This window comes from Helianthus annuus, chromosome 7, assembly GCF_002127325.2.
Source record: "Helianthus annuus cultivar XRQ/B chromosome 7, HanXRQr2.0-SUNRISE, whole genome shotgun sequence".
In the NCBI taxonomy this organism is placed as follows: Eukaryota; Viridiplantae; Streptophyta; class Magnoliopsida; order Asterales; family Asteraceae; genus Helianthus; species Helianthus annuus.
This window is the reverse complement of record NC_035439.2, coordinates 95,524,903-95,530,902: the sequence shown is the minus strand read 5'-3', so window position 1 is coordinate 95,530,902 and position 6,000 is coordinate 95,524,903. Positions and strand designations below refer to the sequence as shown.

At 36.6% G+C, this 6,000-nt stretch overlaps 1 long non-coding RNA gene across 1 annotated transcript in view; it reads right to left on the bottom strand.

The window, feature by feature from the left end:
* Positions 1-313: 313 nt before the first annotated feature.
* Positions 314-6,000, bottom strand: part of LOC110925874 — a 29,450-nt gene continuing 23,763 nt past the window's right edge. The window contains exon 3 of the long non-coding RNA XR_002584833.1: positions 314-411. This is a non-coding gene — a long non-coding RNA (uncharacterized LOC110925874). The remainder of the gene's footprint in view (positions 412-6,000) is intronic.

Below are 6,000 nucleotides of genomic sequence, written 5' to 3'. Positions count from 1 at the left end.
ACTGCCACGCCGCTGCTTAATTTCTTCATATTCAAGCCGCATTCCGACGAGTATCATCTTCTTCATCTTATTACCCAACCCGAATACCATATCCTTTTTAACATCAAATTCAGGCCGCATTGTGTATCGATTTTCGAGTTTATGTTAGGGGTTTTGATCCCTGTTCAAACATAAAATAAATGCTGCAGATTGTACCTTTTGATGATGTGCAAGAGGTGGATTAGAACAAGCTCCGAGGAGTTTCGAATTTCCAGCGTGGGTCCGGTAAGTTGCAGACACCACAGAGAGAGGTTTTCTTTATTTGAACAGGGTTTTCTTGGCTTTAGTGGAGCTATACTGCTTCAAGTATATCAAACAGTTTTCAACGCTGGACCCACTCCATACATTCTGATGTTATCGTTGCTTCCGTTTCTAAACACTGTAGGAATTAGGTTCACTTTTTATTAAAAAAAATTAATAAAATAAATAATAACGAGACTCTCGTTATTCGTGGGAAATTCATCAAGTACAATACCGGTTACATAAACCAAATGAATGAAAATAAAATACACAATAATTGTACCAATCTTGATTCAAGCCAACATCTTTGGAAGAACTTCAACCGCACCATCTTGAATAAACCTCCGCTGCAAGACAAGCAACATTGTTGACGGTTTTGGTTGAGGCACGTGTTAAACACGCTCCCCTTAAAACAGATTCCACGCCTCCTCTCAGACGGTTCTGTCTCCCAGGGTACAACAACCGGAACAGTATGTGTACTGCCGGAGATAGCTCTCGCGCCCGAGATAACACCGGGTATGATGGTGTTCATAAAATAGGAAAAATTTAAGTTGTTTAAAACAATCTAGAGAAAACTCTTCTCTAAATTTCCATGGAACAAAGATAAATTTTCTATATGTGTGTATGTCTCTCTACTCCAAGAATATGAACTCCCATGTTCATATATACACACATCAAGATTAATGTCATTTAATCTTGTAATAAAACAAGACATTCAATTTGTAATAAACAAGATATTAAATCTTGTAATTAACAAGACAATTAATCAGGTTTTAATCTCTAATTAATGGACTCAAGTGGTTAGTAAAAAACGGTCATATTCATCATGACACGAATTAAATGGTTTGAAACAACTAGTTTGACTAGGTCCAACTAGATCTTTTACCACTGTTGCAAACCTGTGCGCGTGCTAGAACTGATCCGCCAGTCCGCGTGCCACGCTTCAAGGATCTCATGCCACGCCATATGGAGCTGCGCGCCATACGGATGCCACTACGCATACCAGGACGCCACCCGGTCATGCGCCGTCCATACTCGTGCGCCACCTGCACTCTCCGCCCTAGCCAATGACGTGTGCCATGCGCCTAAGGAGCTCGTGCCGCATCGACATGCCATGGCATCCGCCTACGCCACCCAAGGGTGCGCCATAAGCGGGCCCGCCATGTATCTGACCACGCGCTCATGGACAAAAATACAAAGGCAGTGTGCGAAGTTCAAAGTGCACTACATAGGGCCTATAGCCTCGATTGGTCACGCGCGCATATGTGCACGAGTAAGGGTGCTCTGCACTCTTTAGGATCCCCACTAGTGTTTGCCTTTAAGGAAACAATATACAAGGAGTGCTTCTCCTTATAAACCACTTTAAGTTTTGTCATCCCACCTATGTGGGACAAGTTGATAAAACTAATCCATTTTATTCATCTTTGTTTGTTCCAAACATACAACTTCAAGCTTCGATATCTCATTCATCTTAGCTCTATTTGGACATAGTTTAAACACAAACCATAAATAATTATTTATACAACACATATATAAATATTATTGATGTCCAAAATATTTAGTGAAAAACTCATTTTCACTAAAATTTCCAACAATCCCCCACATGAATGGAGATCGATTAAACACACAAAATTCCCCGATGAAACCTCGACAGTCGAGTATTGCAGGATAGGTAGGTTTTGCCTTTGAACCTTCCTTTGTGAAGCATACTTAGTCTACTAGGGTTTTGTAGACGTGATGTCCTTGAACAACCCCCCATTTGTGTAAGCGACAATATACATTCACACAATACTTTCCCTAGTCGGGCCATCCCCTCACTATCGTGTCCTATTAAGGTCCTGGAACACTTGCCTGGTTCTGCGAGAGCTCTAGGATTGCGCACCCCATAATACCATTCGAAGCGACCCTACTTCTCTCTCACATAGGTGATTCCTTTGAATCATTAAAAGCATTATGGCTTTCTATGATTTCCACAAATCAATTAGCCATATATTATGCTTAGCCTCACAACAATGTCACTGAATATTATAGGAATGGACTAGGACGTATTTAAACACCCTTTTATAGTTTTAGGGGGATATATGAACATATACACTAGCTTATATCTATACTATATTATAATGCATGAGGGAGAGGTATTTTAACATACCCAAAAAAATAAGAATTTTTTCTCCCTTTATTTATAGAAAGACCCCTAAAATGAGGGTAGTTTGGTCTTTTAAACACTATTTATTTTTTAGCCCTAAACTTATTACACTTAAATCCCTAAGATTTTATCAAAATTATAGATAATTAGTTACAATTCAAACCTCCACAACAACTTATAATTTTTTTAAGTATTCTTGATATATCTTATAAACTATACTGTTTAGAAAAAATCCAAAGATAGCACGACGACCTACACATTTTTATCGACGTTTCGGTAGTTGTCTTGTTCAGTATCGATGTACGGATTAAAATGTACAAGTAGATGATACGTTATACAAGTGATTAAAGCAATGTGTGATATCACAATTTAATTTAATGTTATAATATAAGTTAAATTTTAACAGAAGGTGAGTGGGAGGTTTTCCGGGTGACATGTTTCAAATTTCAAAAGGTTTTGAAAGGGGGGAAAAGGAGAGAGGGAAAAAGAGAGCCAGATCTGCAAAAAAAACTCTCCTATCTTCTCAAACCCTACTTTCAATTCTCCCTCACGCCACTCTCAAACCCTACTCTCCAATTTAGAAACGATACAACGGAGTCGGAAAACAACGAAGGTATATTTTGATGTTTCCTGACTTTTTTATTGTTCATCTGAGTGTGTTAAAATCCAGTGATGGGCAGCCTAGGTTCCAAACGTGATCACCAGTTATCGAATGACGATGGAAGATACCGGGTGCGGTCCACGAAGAGGTAAGATATGGCTTCTGTTATTATCATTCTGAGCTATAGTCGGTAGTTTTGGTCAGATTAAAGTTTAACCATGTTTGATGTTGGTTATTTCGACGAATAGAGGCGGAGGTGGTGACTACCGGCTGCGGCGCTGATCTCCGGTTGCCGAAAAAGTGATGGTTGGCGATGATAGCAACTTGGGTGGTGGTTTTGGTAGTATATATTGGGTGCTGGTCTATCAAGTATGGATCCAACTAGAGGTTGTTTGGTGAAGTTATTCCATCTTTCATTGTTTAACATGGGTTTCTGTAGATTCAATTGCTTTTAATTTAAAAGTTTGACTTTAGTAATTTGAATACAATAAGCATTCATATTCAACTTTTTATTAGCTACAGGTTCATTATATCATTTCAATTTTGTGAGCATTAAACACAACATAATTCCTATCTATAAGAAGAATATGTTAGTTATTACACATTCTTCTAATAACTAGAGAGTTCATTTTAAAATTAAAATATGAAAAAATAAAAGATGAATTTGGTTTTTAGATTGATGATTTACAATTAAGATACATTTTTTTTATAAATTAATCATTGTATAGTTTTACTTTTGGTGCCAAACTAAGAAGCTAAGAACTTAATAGATGATTGTAGTGCTATTTATTTATAATAACTATAGTCTTGGTGAGAATTTATCTATGCAATAGGCAGAACTGGAAAATGCCATTTCTCATTTTCTTTTTCTTTACGGCCAAATTTTGCTTCCCATTATGTTGATGCTGGTGGTATTAGAGAAAATCAATGTCAGCCTAATTTTAGGAAAAATGTTGTACCCACCAACCGATGTAGTTCTTATCATCAAAAAAAATAATTAAAATGTTTGGTAACAAGTATTGCTACATTCTATTTCAAATGCTTTTTATTGCATACTTTTGCTATGCGTAATCACATATCCAACTATTGCGAATGAAAGTTATAGGTGTTGAGGGGAAGCTATGATGACTAAATGAGATTCGCCAGCTCAAATCCTGTGACTTTGGAAGTCCAAAAGTTCTGGTAAGTTTTGGTTTAAAAATATGTAGATTTCAATACACAAATATCATTCATCTTGTTTGTAAAGCTTTGACATATTACATATATTCCTTTCATCTTCTAGCTTTGCTTTCATTGGATAAGGTTTTCTATGTTCAATAGGTCAAAGGGGGAACCAAATATATCCTACATTTGTACTACATATTATCATGCACCTAAGCTCATATTTGGTGCAACTGAATACACGACTGCAATGGGTATATGGTCAGTTTGTTATGTCCTGGCAGAATTTCTTCTTGGGCAGGTTCTTTTCAACACCATCTCTTAGGTTTTGTTTGGCTGGCTATAATCAAATAATAAATTGATGGAACAAACTAGGTAATGAGATCAGAATAGTAATGGAATGATCATTGCATTCCGATATCATGTTGGGTTGAGGTGTGAGTGTAGGAGCAAAATTAGTTATAAATATTTTAATACATTATATATATTTTTTTTAAAGAGTGACTTTCTATGTACATGACTTAGCTGTCACCGGGAGTTTGTCAAAGACAAACTCCTGTCAGCCTTGCACTTGAGGACGCGATGTTCTATCGGGCCCTGGCCCCCACGCAAGCTGATCCCCCCCGGAAACCATACTGCCCTCACACGAGAGACTCGCTGGGGTAACAGCTGGGTAAAACCGGGTGTGCCCTTAGGACCGCACCATGCCTCGGTAGGATAGGATCCATCATTGGGACCGCTACATATGGAAAATAAAGAAGTAATTTAGTAAAAAAAAACTGAAATTTATTATAAGAGATTGTTAGTGAAAATAAAACCATTGTAATTTTTCATACCATTACATGACGAAATGACAAAAAAAAACACCTAATTACAGCATACAAAATGCTAAAATGCTACCTTATATCATGCTCTTACTTGCCATATATACTTTGTGGGTTTTTAGTTTTATAATTATCCTCTGCAACATTTTTCATTCTTAGCCTATTTTTCCAGGTGAGAGTGGAGTTGACCAATTTGTAGATACAAGAAATTCTAGAGGACGTTGATCTCGATGATGAGAAATGATGGTGTGACAATATGGATGAGATCTTTAAGATGTTTAAGCCATATTTTTACTACATTTTTAACCTCATGATGCAAAGTAATTGACACTTGAGCTTTTAGTTTTCAACATTTATGTTTAAGACTTATCTTTCCTTATTTGTGTGCTACTTTATATAACATTTAATTATGTTTAAGACTTATTTTTTCTTATTCGTGTGTTACTTTATTACACCAATGGTTTCTTGAAGTACTTTTTTTTTTGAAACGTAAAAAAAAAAAAAAAAAAAAAAAAAAAAAAAAAAAAATTACTAGACATGTAAAATACTTATGACATATATCCACCACAATAATATTATCATAAATATTATACGAATAAAAAAAACTACCAGAAACGAGTGCCGCAATACAAAGTGTTGCTCCCGCTGCATCGCGCGGACACCCTGCTAGTATAAACATATATATATTAGCTATGCCCCCACAGTGACTACCCTTCGGTTCATGATTAAGTTGGCCTATTGAACCTAGATCTTGGGATCTCCAGGCAGCTAGGTTAGGTTTAACTCATGTCCCTTTTACATGGGCTTTAGTGTCATTCCACAACTTGATCTCTTATCAACCCACTGGTTGTTGGATCCAAAATTATTTGTCGACTTCGCTAAGTCAACAACAATAATTTTCAGTTTAGATCAGTTGTTCTAACGTGTTCTTGACTCGCTAGTCACTTTTGCCTTTTAGTCGATTCATAAAACTTATAACTCGTGATCTC